This window comes from Pygocentrus nattereri, chromosome 17 (assembly GCF_015220715.1).
Source record: "Pygocentrus nattereri isolate fPygNat1 chromosome 17, fPygNat1.pri, whole genome shotgun sequence".
In the NCBI taxonomy this organism is placed as follows: Eukaryota; Metazoa; Chordata; class Actinopteri; order Characiformes; family Serrasalmidae; genus Pygocentrus; species Pygocentrus nattereri.
This window is the reverse complement of record NC_051227.1, coordinates 8,663,361-8,687,360: the sequence shown is the minus strand read 5'-3', so window position 1 is coordinate 8,687,360 and position 24,000 is coordinate 8,663,361. Positions and strand designations below refer to the sequence as shown.

General features: G+C 42.3%; 1 protein-coding gene and 1 long non-coding RNA gene across 2 annotated transcripts in view; both read left to right on the top strand.

The window, feature by feature from the left end:
* The window catches only part of igsf11 (immunoglobulin superfamily member 11), a 156,611-nt gene that overhangs the window by 25,232 nt on the left and 107,379 nt on the right, over positions 1–24,000 (top strand). The window lies entirely within an intron of this gene.
* LOC119265736 lies at positions 8,977–9,413 on the top strand. The gene is made up of 2 exons (XR_005131692.1): positions 8,977–9,053; positions 9,190–9,413. It is a non-coding gene; the product is annotated as an uncharacterized LOC119265736 (long non-coding RNA).

The window sequence follows — 24,000 nt, the reverse complement described above, 5'->3', positions numbered from 1 at the left end:
GCTCGGCTGCTGATGGAGACATCAGCGAGCAGGAATAGGCTGAGGAAAGCCGGCCTTGGTGGGCCGAGAGCAAAGGCTTGTGTGATGGGTCGACCATCACACCATGGGACTCATCTGGCTTTACTTCTATTTAAACACTACAGAAGAAAGTGGGCTGAAACGATTGTGAAAGTTTGAGGCGGTGGTCCAGTTCTGGATGTTTAAATTGGCCAGTTGTCAACTCACCCTAATAGATGTCTTGTTTTTGTGGTACAGAAGTTGGTTGTCCTTGTTTGACACTCCCTGGGGATCCTTATGTCTGCATTCCTGTCTTCTTTTTCTCTCATTTTCACACTCGATTGCCGCTGTTTAGGACCCAGGTGTGCCACTCAAGTGTAGAAACATGAAGTAATCATCTTGCAGAAGACTGTCGAAGCCGCTCTCTTGCAGATAAAAATGCCAAATTCATGAGTTTCTGTTTCTTCCTACATGTTCTTACAACATAGTAGGTGAAGCCGTTGAAGCAGTCCTCGCATTGCTAGTAATGAGCAGACGACATTGCGTAGAAATGCAAAGATTCTAGGCTGAAACCCGTTAGTCATGTACATATCTGCCGATGCATGAACATACAAAAAAATAGGAAGGACAAGATCGACCTGGATTAGCATTACATATATATAACCAGGCATTTCTGTCAGGTTTCAAATGCAGTAATATGGTTAAAATTCAAACGTTGTAGCATATTAGCCCAGCGTCCCCTAAATGTTCTGCTCTTCTGACGTAGAATGTAGTAATATGGCAACAGATTTCAGTAGAAAATATTGGGCAAATCTAAACATCGATCCAAAAATGATATTTTTAAAGTACATACATGCAAACTCTTCATGAGCTGTGAAGTTACTCGTTTTGATTAGATTCTTAAATAGCTTTTGAATGGGATATGACAAAAGATCGTAAAATGTTATTGTAAACAACCAGTACAATCAGAGTCCAACGCAGAGTAAACGCTATAAAAGTTAAAGAACTGTCTACAAATTACATTGCAAGTGGCAATTATCAGGGGTCCAAGCACTTTACACCTTATGGAACCAGTAGAACAGAAATGACGCGCAAAAATTTTTGAATGATTCGGTTTTTTTAGATGTTTTTAAAATTTTGCACACGCTGACCTTTTGAATTTTTCGTATTGTAAGCAACAGATTTTTGACTTTTGAATAGGTCAAAATACCAAAAAAAAACAGCACGTTTTTGACGTTTTCGTAGCATCTACATTTTCGTCTGAGATTTTAATGCCACATGAACCCCCTTGACGCTGACTTTTTTCACTGCTCATGAGTTGTCACTTCATGTCTGTCAGCAAATATCTGCCAATGCTGAAGTGGTTCCGCCATAATCCCGACATAATCAGTCTTTTCTTTTAGTGACTAGTCAACGTTATCCTAACGAGTTCCTTCAAGTTTTCATTCTTCCTTAACTGTGTAAGCACTTGTGCGTGGACTTTCCCTTTAAGGTCCCTGGACTGTCCCAGTCCTTTTTCATCCCAGCGCTTCTCTCTGGCTCTGCTCTGGAGCTGAGTAAACCCTGCGATGTCATAAAGAAATCTGCTCTGAATGTATTGGCATTCTCCTCAGACCACCGGCTACGCCAGGCGTTCTGTTCCAGGGCTGGTCGCCGTGGCGATGGTCGTCCTGGGCGAAGGCTCCGGAGCCAGACACGGCCGGTCCGCTTTGTTGGCGCCCATTAGCATGCGAATGCATCAGTGCTCGCTGAGTTTCCACGGGAACAAAGAACCCCCCTGTTCCTCAGGATTGGGGAGGCCCTCTGGAAAACAGCACAGCTTTGACACTGAGTCACAGGACTTCAGAGAGAGCTCTGCCGGTTGGGTTTCTGACCACATGAGCGCAGAGCCGTATGTCCAGGCCTTAATTAGGGATCGCTGATTTTGGCGGGTCAGTTTGCTGGTGCTGCAGTTACAGGGGTCTTAGACACGGACAATACTCTAAGAATAAAGACACCAAAGCATGGGGAAGCTGAGCTACTGTTAGCACGCATTGGTTATCCCAGCAGAGCGAGAGTTTAAAGCTAAACACTGAGATTGTAAAACTACAAAGAGGCCATTGAGACTGAAAAGCAGTGGTTCTAAGCTCCATGCATTGGACCCTGTTTGGAGGCTGTAAGGCTTATTTTAGCCCTTGAAGGAATAGTTTGGTGATAAATCTAATTACCATGATTTTCCATTTACCCCAAATGCAGTCGATCAGACAAGATGTGTTAGGTGTCCAAATTTTGCTTCTTTGGTTTAGAACTGAAGCTTCTAGGCTAACGCTGCTAACGTACTGGAAGTCAATAGTCACCCAAACCACTGTTGATTTGGCGGCAACCTTTAACTCCTGCTGTCTGGCCTGTAGAGAATGAATATATTCCTGTTATCTGTGGTTCAGGGCTGAACTTTATAGCAGTAATATTGTTGTGTAATATGAAAAACATTTGAAATTGTGATTATTGTCAAATTTCTGTTCCACCTCTGTCTAACATTCAGAGAATGATTTTCAGTTCATAAGCACAGTTAGTTTTTGTCACTCAACAAATCAAACATCAATTGTTAAACGTTACGATTTTTGCTAAATTATTGCATCTTTTAACCTTAATTTTTTGGACAGAATTTGTCATTTTTGTATCCTTTTTGATTTGTTGTCCATCACTGTTTTCTTACTACAGTACCCAGCATGCATTGTGCAAACAAGTAATGCGATAAAGACATGCTGACTGTTAGCATAGCCACTCATGCCCCACAGTAAGAGGTATCTTTACAGCAGGTGTGGCGATGTTCAGTAGGGTGCTACTAATGTTGGCTTATCTAGCAGGCTAACAGCTACAGCTCCGGTCGAAGTCTTGACTCAAGTCTCAAATCTGAGTGAGTGAAATCGAGCGACGGGCGTTTGAAGAGGCTGTTAACTAGAAACAAGCTGAGTCTTTGGAGTGCAGAGCTGTTGGCCTGCTAGCTCAGCTGCTGTTAACGCCATTAACCGGCACCGTCCACTGCAGGACCAAACCAACATGAAGGCCGTGTCGTGGGACCGGTTGCAGTGTCTTTTTCTGTGGGCTGAGCTGTGAAATCAAAACCAGGAAATACTAAATAAAACTAATTTTACCCAAAAGACTGGCTAGCTGCTAACAGGCTAACACCCACACCTGCACGTTTGATTCTGGCCGTCACTCCAGCACCAGCCACTTGGTGTGCTCTCAGATTCTTCCTCTGAATGGATGCTGTTCGGACATTTACCAAAACCCCGCTGTATTGTGGAGAGTGGCTCCGGCTAACTTAGCTAGCATTAGCAGGCATTCGAGTTTGTCTTCTCAGATTTGAGTCTTTATCCTCCAAGTGTTTTTCAATCATCGACTCGCTGGAACCAGGCCTGTACTGCACTGGCAGACGGCGTATGCTCTCGTTATATATCTCGTATGCGGGACCACAGCGCCAGTTAGCCGAATTTAGAATTTAGGACTATTTTGCCAACTGTGGGAATTACACCGCCGCATTTAACCCATCCGTGCAGTGAAACACCCACATGCACACTAGTGAACACAAACACTAGGGGGCAGTGAGCACACTTACCCCAGCGGTGGGCAGTCCTATCCACGGTGCCCGGGGAGCAGTTGGGGGTTAGGTGTCTTGCTTAAGGGCACTTCAGTCATGGATTGTCAGCCAACGGGATCGAACCGGCGACCTTCTGGTTACAGGGCTGGTTCCCTAACCTGAACCTGTTCTGGGGTTTTTGGGTCTCCTTGGTTAAGCTAGCTGGAAGGGAGGCACTGTCGATCATTAGCTTAGCTAGGACGCTACAGCTCCAAGCACCACAGAACAGGTTTAACTTTGGCTTTTCGTTCCTTGAACAGTAGCCGCTGTTTCAGCTGAAGAACGTCTTTTGAAGCCAGCAGAGCTGTTATCATGGTAGCTGAACTAATACTAACCAGTTACGTTTTCCTGTTTAGCAGCACCATTTAACACTTCAGCAGATGTTGAACAGTGGGTGTAAAATCGTGCTCTGCTTTGATTTATTTGGCATCCATGTAAGCGAAATGAACCGATTTGACTGTTTTCGGATTTGAAATGATGTGGCAGTAAAATATTGACATAAACGTAGAACCAGTCAGCGAACGTCCACGTTCTTGCATCCTCCCAGTAAACGGTTCTGTGGCCTCAGTGAGTCTGGTTGTTAAGCTCACCGGGAAAGGAGGGTCCAGCTGGCTCTGCTTAGCATTTAACATTTACCGTTGTGGCTTGGTTTTACATTTTATTGATTTCTTTTGCTTAATAACGTGGCATTGTGTTGGGTTGACTGACCGTTGGAAAAGCTTTCGAGTTTTCTGTGGTTGTTTTTTATGAACCTGTCAATGCTGTAACAGTGTCCCATCCATGCTAGCTGCTAATTCACAAGCAGTCTATTAACAAAGTCTATTCTGGTTTAGCATAACATAATGACCCACCGTGAGTTTTCTGCTATTGATGCCAGATAGTCGACCGCAATCCATAGGCCTCCTCGCACCAGTGGCTGCGGGATTTGTGCGTTCAGGATTGGCACGCTGTTGGAGCCACGGTAGGACAGCAGCCTAATGAGATACAAGCCTCCTCTCAGAGGGAATAGGGTGGAAGTGTCTTTGTATTGACGTGGACCTTAAGCTGTCATTGATAAGGCGGTAGGTGAGGTCTGGGTTTCACTGGGGCCAATTAAAACCTAGTAAAACAGCATAGACGCAGCATTAAAGGTGTGCCATCATGTAGAGTGTAGAATTTATAATGCCTCAAAAAGACACCTCATCTCTGGGTCTCTGTTTTTGCCTTGTTTATATGCAGGAATGTTCTTTTTAATGTATGTGTGGTTTCGCCTGAAACAAGCTTGGCTGCCATGGCTCAGTGCACTACCTGCCTTGAGAACATACATGAATAAAGTCCCTCTGTATTACAGCCCCTCGCTGTCACTGTGTCAAACCTGTGACACGTACGGTTCTGAGCTAACTGGTAGACCTGTGTTCAGTATGGTTCAACATTACAACAGCTGCTCTTTCTCAAATGAATTAGATGTTTTTAGTCCTGATTACAGGTGTATACACCTTGAAATGCCTCTTATATTTTGTTGAATATCTTGACAACTAGCTGGGTTAATGTACCAATTCCAAGCAACATCTTGCAACCACCTGTGAAAATTTAGCAATGGCTGAGCAACATCTTGCAACCACCTGGGATAATTCACCAATTCCGAGCAGCACCTTAGCCACCACCTGGGATAATTTAGCAGTAGCCAAGCAACATCTTACCAACCACCTGGGATTATTTAGCAGTAGCCAAGTAACACCTTAGCAACCACCTGGGATATTTTAGCAATGGCCAAGCAACACCTTAGCAACCACCAGGGATACCACAGCAATGCTGTGGCATCACCTAAACAGGTGCCCAGGATATCATAGCAAGCAGCACCTAAGCAACCATCCAGGACTCAATGTCAGTGGCCCAGCAACATTTTAGCAACCACCTGTGATACCATAGCAACACTTTAGCAACCAACAACTTCACTCATAAACTTTTCTCTTCTAGTTCTTACTACAGTTGACAATATTTCTGTTTTTTCACAACAAAAGAAAAACACACCTTTTTTACTATATCTTTGAAACTGATATATGTAAACTAGCTCTGTTCTGATTGGCTGCCCTGTATTGTGCCTGGTCCAACCAGCAATCTGAGCTGAAACACTCCTTATACCTTCAGCGTGAATGGGCGGGGCTAAATGATCTTGTCTAAATTATCTAAATTTCCTGTTTCTTTTTTAAATGACATTACAAATTCAAAACGGTCAGTTTTTGCGGGTCAGTTTCCGTAATAGGACTGGACGGCATGAACAGTACATGTTGAAACATTAATTTGCTACATGAAACGTATTTATTCCAGAAAACGAGTTCTCATTTTCATGAGATAAAGCTCTGGAAATGGTAAAAGAAAGGAATACGTATCCTACGTATCCCGCGCCTTTTCATGGATTTATTAATGTGCGGTATTCATGTCCTGGCTGTAAATGGCAAAAGCTGTGATGTAATCCATGCAATCGCTGTGCTGCATATATGAACTGAATCCCTACTGAACTCGTGTAAAGTGCGGCGACCCTGCAGGTACGGATGATGCTAAGAAAAGGTATGAATAAATTAAACAGTGAAACGGGATGAATCTCTGCCGTTTTCACTCCGTCCCACAGGGCTCAGAGATACTGGCGCACAAGCCGGACTGTTTATATCGCACAGATTTACCCATCACTGCTGGGAAAGCGGCTCCGTGGACGTGACTCACGTCACCAAACCGCATGTATTGTGGAGAACATGCGTGTAAATAGTGTGGTCAGTTTATAAGCTGACGCCGAAACGAGTTTATTGACCCAACGGTTGCTAAAGACTAGTTACCGTACATTGCTCTCATATCCACGTTTTTGACATTTGGGTAGGTTTAATTCATTTTTATTGACCCTCTTTTCATTCCTTAGAGTTAAACTGGCTGTTTTTGTCACTGTGCCTTTAATATGTATGACTGATGTATGCAAATCACTCCTGTTCTGATTGGCTGCCCTGTATTGGGCCTCAAGCATTCCAGTCCTTATAAATTCAACAGGAATGGGCGTGGCTAAAATGCTGTAGGCTGAAGTTGTTGGGATAGTGTAGTGGATAACACCTCTGCCTTCTACGCTGTAGACTGGGGTTCAGTGCCCTGCCTGGGTAACCACCCTACACTACACCAGTAAGAGTCCTTGGGCAAGACTCCTAACACCACCTTCACTAACTTGTATACAAATGCTCAAGTTGTAAGTCTCTCTGGATAAGAGCATCTGCCAAATGCTGTAAATGTAAAAGATGGACAGGACGTTAATGATGTTGTGAAACTTTAAAGGGCCTGTATCCTACATTTGTCTTGCCTTTTATTTGTCCCCCTGATGTCCACTTTTTTATTAACCAAAACAAACACAGCATTGAAAACAACACCGTTCCGTGACCGACAGCGTCATGCAGCCACAAGTATGCTGACGCGGTTACAGCATGAATAGCAAAAATAGATCATCAGAAAAGAGGTTTAATACCGTGGGTTCTTTATTTAAGAGGGAAAAGGCAGAATAACGCATCTGGCTGTTTGTACTATTTCAACAATGAGGTGTTTGGCCCAAAAATCATCAACCAACATCATTTTTTTTCACATAATACAGTACTGTGAGAAAGTTTTAGGCATCTATGCAAATTTTTTAACAATGTACCTCAGCAGTGAGTTTATCTCAATATACATTAGAATAAAGTCGTATTCATAATTCAAATAAACAGAAAAACTATAAAAAGTAACAAGAATTTCTTGGGTCCATATTTTTAATATCATCAATTACATCATGAGCACAATTTACTGAGCACTGATTGGTCAAACCAGGAGCTGCTTTATAACTACATATAATACTGGACCTCCTCGAGGAGAGGCCTGGAAATGGGTAAACAAACACACTCACATCCAGATATATGTATATATATGTATATGTGTATATATATATATATATATATATATATATATATATATATATATATATAAAATCATTATTAACAAATTTCCTGTAAATTTTGTTTATTCAAATATTAACACTTTTCTCAGCAAATAAACACAAACTACACAAATAAATAGATTTTGAAAATGTGTCTTGGGGGCCTAAGACTTTCGCACAGTACTGTACATCGAACTCTTATTTAAAAAAAAAAATACGTTTGTATGATATGGGATGTTTAACAGTTTCTACATAAAGCATTAAGATGTTTTATTTAAAAATATAAAAAAGGAAAATTCAGTTTTGCATGACATGGTGTTTTTAACAATGTAAACATACTACCTCAAACTTTTTTTTTTTTACAAAGTTTCCGCAGTTAATATTGCACAAATTTTGCCGCCGCTGCTTCAGAATTTTGTAATTGCAAAAGTCGACGGAGGGCTTTTACTTTGAAAGAACGGTTAGAGGAAGTGGATGAACTTTGCCTGAACCGCGAGAGTCGAGGTGAAGAAAGAATCGTCCGTCTGAGGAGAGCACCGTCCAGACGGTTTAAGCGAACTGTAGGTACGGAAGTGGCTAACTTAGTTAATTTGCTGATGAGTTATCTTGCGGGATGGGGTGGGGGTGGTGGTGGGGGTGGGGGGGGCAGTTGGTACTGAAACGGTCCATTTGGACCTGCTTTGTTTTGTCCATGTTTACATACTACATCTGGCAGAATGTGAGAAAAAATCAGTTTTTCCCTGAAACGGAAATGGACAACATGGGCCCTTTAATGTCCTTCATAGTTTAAAGTCTATTGACCAAACTGGACCTGGGCCTGTTAAGGATTCTCGGTGGCATATGAATAACGTGGTCACAGGTTAACATGATTCATAGATTTGAAGCTGAAACGAGTCTATTGACCGAAGTGGTGATGCATTGTGGAAAAACACACCCCAGATTGCCGTTTGTTGTAAATACTCTGGTCACAGGTTAATATTATTCATAGCCTGAAGCTGAAACGAGTCTATCGGGCCACTTTAAGCAAGAAGACTGCGTCTGTATCGGTGCGCGAGCGCGTCGGCCTGCAGATTGATCCGTGCGAGTGGTCACGGTGGGTGGAGGACCAAAGCAATCAGAAAGGCGGCTGGAATAGGCAACACAGCCGCTCCAATTCTCAGCTGGGGCAAAGGACACGTATCCCATTACACGGCATAACGACAGTCTGTCCACTCACCTGCCATCAGCTTTGTTTTATTCTGCCTCACAGTACCACGGCGAGGCCGTGGTGCTACACCATCAGCCACATACCCAGACATACACGTGCACATCCCTGTGTTTTAATATGTGCCGCTGCAGCTCATTTACCTTTCAGTTAATTATGCATAGTGAATATCAAAAGGTGTGTTGATTAATGATTAATGTTCTTTGTGCTTTAATCTAGGCTAGGTCTCAGGAGAGCCTCCGGTGGGGGGTGTGGAGGGGGAACACAAACGTAATAAACAAATCGTTTGCCACGAGGGAACGCTGGTTTAAACAGTATGGATGCTGATCATTTAGCACACAGATACAGAAGGAGTGGCCTTTAGCACGGTGTATTTTGCTGGACGCAGCTTGTTAAAGCCATCGCTTGGCAAGAAATCAAATGAATACATTTTCTTCTTGGCTTTTTCAGGTTTGAACCGGAGCGACGAGGCTAAAAAGTAATACAAGCTCCCACCAGACCGCAGGCCTACATCATCACACTGGCCTTGAACCATGTGGTTTATCTCAAATAGGCTTGATTATGTGGTTGCCTACACTGGAGGACACACTGTTATCTATAAACATGGACTAAAGCATGTTGCACAGCTAGCTAAAGAGGTATAAGCTGAATAAAAGTATGATATAGACGTCAAATTACTTGCTTTTTGATTTCCTAAGGAAAAAAAAAAGCCACACATTATTTACAGATACCACATTTAGTCCACAATTTCTATTTGTTTGTTGAGAAATTAGCAAACAATACAACATAAATTGAAAACATACATACTATAGAATGTGATAACTTTTGCAGGCCACATTTTGTGGTTTATTTGTTTCCTGATATTTTATATTAAACATATGAACAGTAACAGTGCATTACAATATTTGCTGAATTATGTCATATTTAGGTTGGTTGACCAGCTGAGCTGACCAATCCTTTCCATACAACTGTTTAAAGGAAAGTACAGAAGGATGTCTTAGAAATTTCTAGTTCATATTTTAAGAAACATTTTTGACCTTCAGCCTACAAGGTCCACAACAGTGGTCACCAATCTCCATCCATGAGATAGTGGTTGGATAGTGTAGTGGTTAACACCTCTGTCTTCTATGTTGTAAACTGGGGTTCAATCCCCCACCTGGACAAGCACCCTACACTATACCAATAAGAGTCCTTGGGCAAGACTCCTAACACACCTTGGCCTGCCTGTGTAAAATGATCAAATTGTAAATCGCTCTGGAGAAGAGCGTCTGCCAAATGCCATAAATGTAAAGATAAGCTCAATCCCAGATCTAACACCCTTGATCTTGTTAACCTTTTCCAACCTAACGTCTCGCCAGCAATCCATTCAGAGTCTTTGTCTTTGTTCCTGTTAAGTCATTAAACACTGGCATGTTTCCTATCACTGTATACAAGAGGCTTCATGCTCAGTTGATCCACTAGTGTTTTTAAGTTCTAAGAGACTTATTTGACTCATTAGGCCTTAATCCAAGTCTACATTACAGTAGAAGAAGAACACCTACTTTACGTTTAATGTGAGTCAATGGAACCAGAATTATTTCCAAGTAATTTTTGGCCGTTTATTTTGGTCCAGTCAAGAAATTTACAGAAAATGTAAAGGGCAAAAGGCATTTTCAAATAATCTCAAATATGGAGAGGTTTTCTTCCGACAACAGCGATATGTGACTCTTTAATATTTCTCAAGATGTTATGCTCACACTTAAAAGCCATTGGCTCAGCTAAACAGCTGACCAAGGATCTGATACTGAAGATCCTTAAAAAGCAAGAGAAGACTAGATGCCCTGCTTACAGCTTTCCCTGTCTGAGAATAGGAGAAGTAAAGACTAGACCAAGAAAATTCTCTGATAGAACAGCTCAGAGCATGATATGCAAAGCAAAACCCCCACATCACTGACAAAGTCCTGCAGGGAGATTTGCCTGGCACACGGATAGTGGTATAGGGTATGACTGTGTAGGAACAGGGAACCTTAACTGTGGTATCCTTTTTTTTAGATAAGCCAAAAAACAACCACCAGACAACAAACATACATGAGAACCTCATCTCCAGATTAACAACATTAACATTTTATGAGGTAGCATGGAGATAAAAACACAACACAGCATTGCTCACCTAATAGACTTAAGAATCACAATAGATGGAGTTACAAAAGAACTGCTAAAGCTATTTAATGTATGCATTGGCATTCGGAATATCCTGCCTGAAGAAAGAAGCTGATACCCTGGGAAAAGAACCGGATCCAAAATCATTTTTCTTTGGAATCTAATGACAAGAGTCCTGGTTACCTCCAGTAACTTTTCAAGGAATTTTTCAGGAATCACAAAAGTCAACATCTGAAGTACGCCAAACAACACCTAAACAAGCCAGATGCTTTTTGGAAAGTGTTTTGGACTGATGAAAGAACAAAAAACAGAACCACAATTTTTGAACTTTGGCCGCAATCACCAAGTTATCTTTGTGATATGTGTGGTTGGATAGTGTAGCGGTTAACACCTCTGCCTTCTACGCTGTAGACTGGGGTTCAATCCCCACCTGGGTAAACACCCTACACTATACCAATAAGAGTCCTTGGGCAAGACTCCTAACACCGCCTTCGCCTTCCTGTGTAAAAATGATCAAATTGTAAGTCGCTCTGGATAAGAGCGTCAGCCAAATGCTGTAAATGTAAATCTTTGGAGAAAAAGGAAAAGCATGTGATGAAAAGAACGCCGTGCCAACTGTTGTGCATGAGAAGATGTTAAGAAACCACCAGAGAACCTACATTAATTTAACCTGGATTAACAAAAATTCAGACCTAAATTGTCATTAAACAGTGTCTCAGACATCAAGCAGCATATGTGTGACCATTTTAATGTGATGCCTTTCTGTGTTGGAGCTTTTCAAGGCTTTAGTCTCTTCACACATGTCTTGTCACCACTGTGAGCAATTCTGAGTCTAGATTCTCTAGCATTTCATCTCAAACCACTCTGAGTGTCCAGGGAATTGATATTGCTGTTAGATTCGCAGTGAACATGTGGCGCATGAAGAAATACAAAGGGCTTTGTCTGGTGAATACAGACACACACAACAGGGGATAATGGAATATTTTCAAGCTGAGGGCTTCGGTGCTTTGGCCCCCAAAATCACTGCTAATGTTTTTCTTGTTTGTTTGGCGGAGAAAAAATCAGTAGCGGTGGAGATTTCTCCTCCAGTGGAAAGCCCAGGTGCTTGCACATGTCAGAAAGTGGGACAGTGTGTTGTGATTGAAGTCCCATCTTACTCTCCAAAGCACCTTAACTACATAAACACTACACGCACACGTTGACTGATGTGTCAATGCACCATTTACTCCTCCCTTACTGCTTTTCCTTTGCCGCGTCCTTCACCAAAGCTCTGCGCATCAGCTGCGTGAGGCCTGTGCTTTAAACTCGCGATCGGGAATTGTCCAAACACTGGCACAGCTGCAGCAGAACTAATGGCCACTGAGCTGACAAAAACACCACAGTGTGAGGAGATCTAGCATTGTAGCATTTATTGCTACTCCAGGGCTCCTTGTGCAGCACTAGACGAATCTGTTTTACCCTTAAATGCGTTCTGAAAACTGTCACTCATATAAGAAGTGCCGTGCAGACTGATATGTCCGCCAGTCAGTCCGGTAAACAACGGAAATGTAATAATATGTTGAGGTTTTCAAGCATTTTGCATGTTATTGCCATTAAAGTGGTCAGTGGTGAAGCAGGAACCGTAGAGTTCGGCCTACAGTTTTGGGCCGTAAGTGTCGTAACTAGGTCAAAAACAAGAAGGAACCCATGTCTATGATAATGGTCATTTCTGATAGTAGATCTATGAGGGTCCTGGTAATATGTTAGCTCTAAGGTCATAGATGCATGTGGCTGCTCTAGATTAGAAAGGATTTAGATTGATATCTTCTAATTATATATTTAAATTATGCATATATTTTACCTTGTATGTTGCAGTTGTATGAGCCACTGTTTTCCATTCCTAGTAACTACCTGAAACCTCATTAGACTTCGGCTTGTATTCATAGTTAGTGGTGTATCTAGAACTTTCATATGATCTAGAGTGATGAGGAGTGATGTTTTTACTTACAAAATTCGTCCCACCGATTGTAAACCAAAACATGATTGGTCGATTCTTTTCCATCCTTCTGGCGTAAGGACTTCTGTTCAGGTCCTGAAGGCCTCAACAACGGCAGAGCTTGCTTGGGTGTATCTAACTACGTTCTATGGGGACAGAAGACTGGAACATTTTCCATTTAAATTTCCATTTGGGTTTAACCACAACTTAATGAAATTGGAGTATACCTTGTATAATCCTTGATTTTATGAAGTGAAAATTATTTAAAAATTACACACGTTTGTTAGTTTTTTAGGAATTATTAGACTTTCTCTGAAGGCCTAGAAGGCCCTGAGGGTTCCTAATTGCTTTTGTCTTCACATTAAATGTACACATTCTGCTATAAAGCAAGCTTCATATGCATATCACTGCTTTATTGGCTCAATTTTTGTTGATACTCATAAAGGTACCGATATATCAGTTCGGCCCTAGTACACACTTTGTATTGTTTGCAATCTGCCGCTCATATCCGACACAAATTGATCTACAAACTGGCACGAAAATATGAAAACATTTTATTGACCGCAACAAAAGAGAATATTTTTCTTTATTTCTTTTTTTTCAATTATCCAACAGGATATGCCTGAATTTAAAGAATTTAGGTCAAAGCAAATTACGTTTTCACAGGAACGAGGCCATATCAGACACACTGAGCTACATATTGCCAAACGCTGTTCATAACCATGCATGTGTAACTTTGTTAAAGGAAAAAAAATAGGCCTGCTTTTTTACAATTATGTCCTTCTTTGACAATATTTTGCTGAAAAAGTCTGAGTCTTTTCTGAAATGTGTATGTTTTGTCCAAGGCTTTGTGAGGCCTTCAACTCATTTTGCGCTCCTACCCCAAAGTAATAATAACTCCATGCTGTTAGTTGACTCTTCATTTAGCAAATAATTCAGAACCCATATGTGTGAAGCCTCCAGCTATTCCCACAAGAGCACAAGAGTCCTACAGATATTTACTTTCCCCAAAGTCTCACTCTTTAATCACTCCTCCCTGGCAGTTAGTTACTTACCACGCAAATTGGGACAAGTGGCCCAGGGATGGGTCCCTACGGTATGGCGCTAGTTCCATATAAACCGATTATATGAGCAGATAACATATATATAGATTTCATAGGAACTGACATTGCGGGAAAGATGTGACAAATTCAGCCAGTCGGCATCTGAGTACTAAAACAGAACTGACCCAACGAATGAACGATCCAATACACACACTTGATGCAGTTGTGTATAATCCGGGTGCCCAGCTGTTTGATCTGGTTAATGTTTAGCTTTAAAAATTCCATTTTCCACTAAATGATCAGTTCAAGTTGTTCACGCCAGTTTACAAGTTTGGCCACGTTTATATAGATTAAAAGTCTGGACGTGTACATTCTTGTGGTCAGTCAGTCAAATCAAGTTTGGGGTCCCGTGTGCTTCTTTCATGCTTCGGAGCTTCGGAGTTAACAACAGCCCACCTACATCAAAGGTGAACACTTTTCTTTCCTCCATAATTTAGTCATTCATGTGTAAACAAAGACATTCAGAGTGGTTTGACATGAAACGCTCCGTTCTAGAGAACCAGAATCGTTCACAGTGGTGGTGATAGGAACCAGACGTCCACCTCTGAAAGCTCCCTCACTGAAAGCTCTTACATGGGAAAGTTATGGATACACTGCCTGATACCTGAGACATTCTTTGTTGAAAGCTCTGAAGGTTTTGGCCCAAATATACATGCTTTTGAGTCCATCCATGGCAGGTGGGTTCACGCAGGGCAAAACGGACCCCAAAGAAAGCATTTTTTATTTATTTTTTTTTGGATTTTATACTGTTTTACTATCTACATCACATATACACCTCAGAAGACAGGTGTAGGTTCACTGGTGGTTCTGAATAGTAAATAAAATGGCTATATTTGTGTTGTAGTCATGGCGACCCCTGGTTCGTATCGCAGAACCTAGCGCTGCACTGTGAACCACTTCACATCAGGCCACTCTGAATAATTTATCACTTGTTTACTGGGTTCCTGGCACCGTTATCTACAAAAATGGTGAAAAAGTTCACAAGCTACACTTTAACTACCCATTCACAACTAAACAAAGGCCAGTGTAAGCCTTGCTGAGACATGGGAGATGAACGAAAGACAGAAAGAAAGAATGAGAGGTGCAGAAGCGGCAAGTATTTATTTTCGTTCGGTCAGAGCGGTTCACTCTCGCCAAGCATGGGGGTCCGTGCCAGTGTGCAGCCGTAGCCATGGTAACAGACGTTCTTTTTCCGAGGCGCATGCTGTTCGCGCCTATTGTTTGCCACGGTAATGGGCTGGAATTCTCGCCAAAGTGATTCAGCGCTTCCAGGCCAATTTATAAGTGAAAAAATTGACGCTTATGCATTCAATCGCTCCTGACCGGCGGCGGGGGACGTCGAGCGCCCGTTTGGAGGGCGACGGCACGCCAGGCTGACAAGTCCACATGAGACAAGACATACAAAACATTCTAGTGAGGTGGCTTTGACCTCAGCAGATGAGGAGCAGAGTTATGTTGGGAGGGAAAAAAGGAGAAACCGATTGGATTATGGGTAGTTCCCACCTAGATGCCTGCCAAGATTTCAGTCTTTTTCACCAGCCTGTGCAACAATTCTGTCTCTCTCGCGCTCTCACTCTCGCGCTCTCACTCTCGCGCTCTCACTCTCGCTGTCTGTCTGCCGCCTCTCTCTCAGCTTGACGTCTGAAATGATTGCGCTTCCATCTCCGAAATGAAGCCACTCAGAGCCGTACAAGCAGGTACCATCAAAACAGTCAGTAATAGACTGTAAGTGTTCTCCCGGCACGGCCAGCAGCTGAAAGTAGGCACCCTCGCCCCATTTGCGCGGCACGCTGGGGCACAAAATCGCATCCCTTGCAGGTCCACATTTCCGAAAAAAGTCGCAAAATCTCATACCGTTCGAGGATCAGGTGTTCCCTCGTCCATCAAGTCAAGCCTAATTGAAGAGGGGCGTGTGATTGGAATGTGTTTGAACACTGTTGCTGCACCAGTAAGTGCATATGTTAGGCCTGAACGCCAACCTGCAGCAGGGTCCAATAGGCTCAGCCCGCCAGTGCATTTTGCATTCCTTCCGAATTTTTTAGGAAGGTTATCATAAGCAGAACAGGTCGAGCGGAATGCAGAATCTTTGGAATTTGAAGGTGAATTTCCGAGTTTCAGAATGACATTTTCAGTAGACCAAATCCACATGACAGTCGCCTGAACACAAGCTTCACGAGACCAGAGGAGACTAAAAAGAAACTGATCTTTTTTGTAGACCTCCACATGATCAGGTAGGGGTGGGCAAAATGATACTTTATCATTATTGTGAAAAATTACAAAAATTAATCACATTTGACTTTATGGGGCATATCGTGGATATCATACTTAAAGAACACTGACTAGAGTTTTTTAAGTACGATATCATTATAAAGTGAACATAATTAGTCGAATAGCCATCATTTTTTTAAGTTGATGATTTATTATTATTATTATTATTATTATAGTATTTAATATGTTACACTACAGGTTCTATTTTGTCTTTTACAACTCAGAAAACGTGAAATATCTTGACACATATCACGTATCGTGTTGTAATATTTTTGCCGTATCACCCACCCGTGTGATGACTGTCACAAGTTCGATTCATTTTGAAGAGTGACTACCTAACACTTCAGGATAGTCTAATAAACTAATTTTTAAAACGCTCTGCTATTTTTCCAAGTTTAAAGGAAAAAAATCCCTGACCAATGTGATTTTTGGCCTTTGAACCCTTCATTTTGCCTGCAAAGCACCAGCTTTGACTAAAAAACTAATGAAGAGTATTATTATTATGCCTTTTCCCCTGTTGATATCATTATCAGGTCGTCAGCCAAACTGAATTTCTAAATCATGATTGGCGCGCCCTTAAAGCCAAGCTTTATCGTTTATTGTTGGCAATAGTTAAAAATTTCAGCATAATTCAGTGGCTTAGACGTCCAAAGTAGATCAGAGAGCTTTGGTGTGAAATTGTTGATGTAGACGCTCAGGTTTCTTTACAGTGGTGGTGATAGGAACCAGGAGTCACAACTCAAAGACAGCTATTTTATTTCCCATCCAGAACCACCAGTAAACATATAATATATTATATAGTATATATAGATATAAATAATCAGATAACTGCGGAAATCTGATTACGTTGGGATTATTGAGTGCATGTAAACACACCCGGTGCCTCGGGCATAAGGCAGCGTATTCATGACCATTTCATGTAGGAACTTTCTGTGAGGGAGCTTTTAGAGGTGGACGTCTGGTTCCCATCACCACCACTCAATTCTGAGCATTTCACACTCAACCACTCTGAATGACTTTGCTTACTTAACCAATTCTTTTCTGAACAGTTTAATAAAAAAAAATTAATCGGTGTAAACACTTTTAGTTTTAGTTCCTTCGTATTTTTTTCTTTATATACGATACAGTTCACACTACATTCGCCATAGAATAGAAGGAGAAAAAGACAACTGTAGTAGATACAGTAGGTCAATAAATACACACAATAAACTGTTCAAAACACTGCAAAGAAGGACAAAAGGAGTAAGAAACAACAAGCTGGCGCAGGAATACAGTCTGTAACAGCACTGACTGTTTTGCTAATGCATTGTTCAGCGGTGTAAACGGTGTAAACACAGTCTTTAGCAGCAGATAGCACTGCCAGGAGTGCAGAACCATACAGTGTCTTGTGCATCATTAATTCATTGGGATGTGAAAGGCAGATTGTGGTCGTAGATCAGCTTGCTGACTCTGGAGAGTGGCTCTTCAGGTCACTCCAGTGCTTTGAGCAAGTCAGATGCCATAAATCAATTCCAGAGTGTTACATAAATGACGGAAATGAACCGTTTTGGTGCAGATCAGTTCAACCAAAGCAAGCGTGCCAAGCCGTTTGTGCAGACTAAACTTTTAAACGGCACATTGAACACCACGTCTCCTCTAGCTCCCTTGATGATCTCGGTCGTCTCAAAGTACGACTGCTGATCTGGGACGAGTTCTCCTGGAGCGTGACTGCGTTTGGACGCACCTAATTTGTGTTGAATGTATTTTTTATACTCGTGAAGACTTTGATCTAAAGGTTTAAACATTTTTAGCTTTAAAATAACTTACTTTAAATGTCATTTTTTTAAAGGATCCCAAAGATCTTTTGGCGGGATTTGTCGGGCCTCATGAGAAATAGATCTATCTAGTCAGTGTTACTGTCTAGCACACTTTTTTGGCCAATCCATAATTCCATATGTGGTTTTATCATGTTGATGTCTTCGCTGTTATTCAAAAATGTGAAAAATATAAAAAATAAGGAAAACCCTTCCTGAGTAGATGCCTCCAAACTTTTGGTGAGTAGTAGACACTCCCAAAAATAAAGGTTCCGTAATGGCTCTTGGCTTGGATGTACAGTTCTAGCAAAACCTTTCGGCATTTTAAATCCAGATCTAGTGCCCTGGCTTTTTTCGGTGGTAGGTATGACCAATCAGTAGGTGGTCTATCAATTCCACTATGAGTTTCTCTAAAGCACCTTGGCAAGCATCACACTAAGCACTCTCTCTACTGGTTTAGGTGGGCTTAACAAAAACATGCTTTTGGGAAACTGGGCCCAGTTTTGGATGTCAGGTCTATACCTGAAGACCTCTGGCATAGAGGTGTTACGCTATGTAGAGGTTCATTGAGGTTCTCCACACTTGCCCATCTCATTTACTTATGTTATTTGGGTAGCGCTGTCGCCTCATAGCAAGTAGGTCCTGGGTTTGATTCCCCAGGCCAGGTGACCAAGGTCCTTCTGGTGGGGTTGGCATGTTTTCCTTGGTGTCTTCGTGAGTGCACAGTGCAAAGACATGCAGCAAGGCCAGTTGCAGATGTTGAATTGCTTCTAGGTGTGAGTGTGTATGTACCATGTGATGGACAGGCGGCCTGTCCGATGTGTTTCCTGCCATCCACCCGACGAGTGCTGGGATAAACTCCAGTACCTCCTGCGACCCATGATGACAAGCAGCTTAGACGATGAATGCTTCACCCACAGTTGGCAAGCTTTTGTCTTTGGTATTTTTGACTCTCTAGAGATGCACTAATGCTCTGCCACAGGGTGGTGCTGTAGCAAATTGGTTCACCCAGTGGATCTTATGGCATAGCAACTGTAACTATGTCCAGGATACCTCTGAAAAACTTTAGTGTGCTGTAACATATTAGTAAATCAGAGACTGAAGAAAGAGTGAATTGTTACTCATTTCTTAAACAAAGAGAAACAAAAGACTAAAAGAGATGTGTAAGGTCTCGGTAAACACGTGGAAGGTAGCCTCAGCGCCACTTTGGCGAGTGAGCAGCCAGTCAACGCTGGATCAGTGTGTCAGCATGTGACCCCCAAATACTAGGGGGTATTTCGCACGCTTCCTACACATACTTGCGAGGTCAAAAGCATGTTTAAAGTTCTGTAACAAGTGTCAATGTTAATAATAATAAAGAGCGAAGTCTCAATATGAAGTCCATCAATGACAATGAGTGAATAGTGTGTTTCAGCAGTTAGGCTACTAACTCCCCCCTGAAGCATTGGTGCGGCCCGGTGTCAACAATCCATGGCCCATTACCGATCCATGGCCTGGGGGTTGGGAACCAATGTTCTATGGCCTCACTCCAGAGAATGCTTCATTATAAAGATTGGTGAGCTGGTATCCTTAGAGGGAGCCGGCAGGGTTGAGAGCGTTGGGGAGAGTGCGTGTAGCGGGATCGGTCACTTATGCATGAGCCTGCCGAGACGGAGGATACTGTGAGAGAGGTCGTAAAAACATGTTTCCCATCATCCTTCATGAGTGGAGAACGAGAGGCACACATGGAGAGGGAGAGGGAGAGAGAGAAGAGCAGTTATGCATGATTGTGCTTGTTAGTGCCGCTAAATGGAGACAGGCCCTATTTGACAAGACACTGATGCATCATTATGGTCCACAGACAATGCTATTATTGTGGATCCAGTACCATTTTTAAACCATTTTTTATTGCCTGTTATAACATTTAACAATGAATTATTGTTGACCGTGACTGGTTGAGGCTGAATTTACAACTTGGATCTGTTCAAACGAGGGATGTGCACGGGTTACGACTGGGTATTGTTCAGAATTGTTCGTACAGTACAAATACCTCGGCTTCGGTATGAGTTCCTGACTCCTTTATCCAGTACCTTCCTTCAAATTTCAAACCAAAAGTGAAAGTGGCTTCAGCGAAAATGAAACCTACAAGGCTTACGTTGCTTGGAAACACTAGAAGTGAATAGTCAGCCAAATTGTTTTGGAAAAAATACATCCCCAGAACTTCTCAGACTTGCTCGAACCGTGTCCAGCTCTTCATTAAGGTGGCACAGACTTGCTGATTTGGCCCGCTGTTCAGCATGACTGGTCTTGGATCAGATTCCTCCATATATACGAACGTCGTTATCACAAATACTGATTCTACATACATTATTTTCATAGTTCATGCTGTGCCCCGAACCTCACAAGTGCGTGCCAACTTAACAAAGAGCTGGATGTGGTTAAAATGGGCTGAGCGAAGTTTCAGTGATTTTACAACCTATTTTACAAACTATTCAGGCTGTTTGGGTGACTATTGACTTGTGTTTTTCTAACTAAGTTACACTTGTAGTTCTGGTTCTAAACTAAAGAAACCCTGATGGATTGGGAAGTGTGGACTGGGCCAAATTCTGGTCGTAATCTTGTATATTTAGCTTATTGCCATCTCACTTAATGCCTTGACTTGGATCGGGTTTCCATGGCCGAGCAGCTGCATGCAATACCAAGCGTCAGGTGGAGTGAAGTGCCACCACTTCTGGAGCAGTAGAAACATGTTCTGTGGAGTGAATCGGCTTCTCTATCGGTCAGTCTGATGGACGAGTCTGGGTTTGACAAATGCCAGGAGAACGTTACCTGCCTGGCTGCACTGTGCCAGCTGTAAAGTTTGGCTGAGGAGGGATAATGATATGGGGTTGTTTTTCAGGGGTTGGTCTAGAACCCCTAGTTTCAGTGAAGGGAATATTAAAGCTTCAGCAGACAAAGACATTCTGGACAATTATACATTTCCAACTTTGTGGGAACATTTTGGGGAAGAGCCTTTCCTGTTACAGCATGACTGAGCTCCAGTGCACAAAGACAGGTCCATAAAGGCCTGATTGGGTGAGTTTGGTGTGGAAGAACTTGACTGGCCGTCACAGAGTCCTGACTTCAACCCCATCAAACACCACTGAGATGAGCTAGAGTGGAGATTGTGAGCGAGACCCTCTCGTCCAACATCAGTGTCTGACCCCACAGATTCACTGGATGAATGGTCCCCACAGACACTCTCCAAAATCTTGTAGAAGCTTCCCAGAAGAGTGGAAGCTGTTAGAGTTGCAAAGGGGGACCAACTCCATATTAATGCCTATGGATTTAGAACGGGATTCATGAAAGCTCCTGTAGGTGTGCCAATACTTCCGTCCACTGTTGTTGCTGATATAAACTAATGTCTCCAAACTGTGGATGGAATCTGGGATCTCTACTGAGGTTGTTTACCTCAAATAAAATTGGTACTGTTACAGAATCCCAGTCTAATCTGACTGTATAATGTACTATTGGATGATGTAATGCTATGGGATCAATTGCAGCCAATCACGTTGAGGGGAGCGCTGGTCATTCTATTGGCAGACGATGGAAAGCGATCGATATCGGCATTGCCATCGAGAGGTGCGATACCTCTGAACACGCCGAAGTAGCCAGGCCTGAAATCCACATGTAGTGTCGTAGGCGCAGATCTATGAGTGATAATTACATCTGGAACCGGGTGGCGGGGAAGGTTTTAATTAAGCATCTGACAGAGACAGTGGAAAAAAAAACAAATCAATATTTGGCTTGCGTTCAGCATCGAGTTCAGCCAGTTCCACGTGGCATGACGCGCAGTTCTCTGTGTGTGAACATGTTCTTCATGCAGTCGTACTAGACTGCAGCCACAGCACATTAATACTGTAAAAAACCAGACAGAAAAAAGGGCATGTTGTGAAAATACGCATCGGAATCAGTGTTTTTAATCAGATAAACGGTCAAAATTAGGGATGCACCCATGCTGGAACTGGGCTGATCGAAATATCTGACATTTGTGTTGTACACACAGTGGTGTGCAAAAGTTTTGGCACCCCCGTCAGAACTTCCGTTTTTTTTTTTTTTTTTGGGTGGGAAGTAGCTGAACACGTTCTACAGAGAACACACTGCTGCACATTTCAATGCAACATTGCTGTTTTTTTTTTTTAACTGAATTTAACAAGAAAAAGTCAAATGTGAAATGTTGCCCGTGCAAAAGTTATGGCGCTGTAGGTTAGACTGTCGTTTTTTTTTGTTATTGCTATGATTATTGTGCTTATTTTGTTACCTAACTTAGCAAATACATAGAAAATGGGTACTAACGTGTGCAGAAAAAAATGCCCATCACGTCCTCAGTGATCAAACAAAACATTCGTTGACCTGGGGTGTTAAAACATTCGCACACAGCTGCGTCTCTCTGCTATGAATGGATAAAAAAAGAAATAAAAATACATTTTGCAGCGAAAACATTTCTTAGAATGGACACAGAGTACGTTCATGAACATTTCAGCGGTGTCCAGATACTTATGCATTGCACAGTTTATCGTTGTATCTCCGCCCATGTGGTTATTCAGCTCTTTAGTGAACGTTGTGTACTTGTTACCTTTAATATATCAGTGTGATACATGTGTAAATATTGCTTACATGCATTTAATGAGATGTCCAGTGTGTCAGTGATTGTGTTATTATAATGTTGCTGTATTTTGGTATGTTTGGATCAGATGCAGCCGTGTGTGTGTGTGTGTGTGTGTGTGTGTGTGTGTGTGTGTGTGTGTACAATTAGTGAACCTATCAGGTCTGATTACTGTTATTTGCAGTGTGTGCGCTGTGCTGTAACACATCATTATAAAGAACTACACACGCATCCACTCGCCGAACATTCACCAGTGCTGACATTTGGTAAGTAAGTCTGTATGATTAAAACAATGCATTAATGAGGCATTGTAAACACTGTAAATATTTTAAAAATTACCATTTAAAGCTATATTTATACAATATGAATTGTTAATACAGGGAGATTCACTCGAAAGAGGCCCTGAATATTCTGCTGTAACTCCCGTTAGGATAAACCAATCTGAACCAAAGATATCTGCCACATACCTCGACGTGAATATAATCGATTGCATTACATGCGATGATGTAAGCGATCTCCGGTTCCAGCCAGACACATGAAGGGGTACAGGGGGATGTGCACCTGGAAGTTACAAATGTAGATTAACCTACCTCATCGCTCCGAAGTAGGGGCTTTCCAGCTTGTTCGACGCTCCATATACTGAGGAGGTCATTGCACGTTGTTTGATTCAGATTCATCCTAGCGAGAGTTATTACACAATATTCGGGGCCTCTTTCAAGTGAATCTATCAGTAATCAGATGGTGGGGAAACTCCAGGTCGACATGGATCAGACAGTAATCAGATAGAGGGGAAACTCCAGGTCGACGTGGGTCAGACAGTATTCAGATAAAGGGGAAACTCCAGGTCGACATGAGTCAGACAATAATCAGATAAAGGGGAAACTCCAGGTCGACGTGAGTCAGACAGTAATCACATACTGGGAAAATTCCAGGTCGACTTGAAGAAAATTCGAACAAGAATCTGGAGAATATCTGACTTCAGCTTCATATCACTGAAGAATTAGGGTGATAATAAATAATTGCCCCCGTCTTTGAAGGCATATGATCCCTAAATGTAACTAAAGCCCAGCAGTGAGGAGCTGAACTTTCCCCTCCTCTGCTGTCCCTGCAGACGGGCAGGGTCGCCTACAGAGCAGCGCTGGTTAATGAAGTGATGCTCTTTTATTAGAGGGTCTCATTTCAGAGAAGATCTCAACCACTGCCCTGTAGCTCAGTTCTAAGGGGTGACACTCGAAAACAAGGGGTAGGGGTAAAAATAAGGAATGGGCCTGGGCCTGTGGGTCCATGCATTGCACATCTCAGCCACCGTGCTGCACCCCGGCTGTTGGAACCGTTTGATCGTGTTTTAGGTTCTAGGGT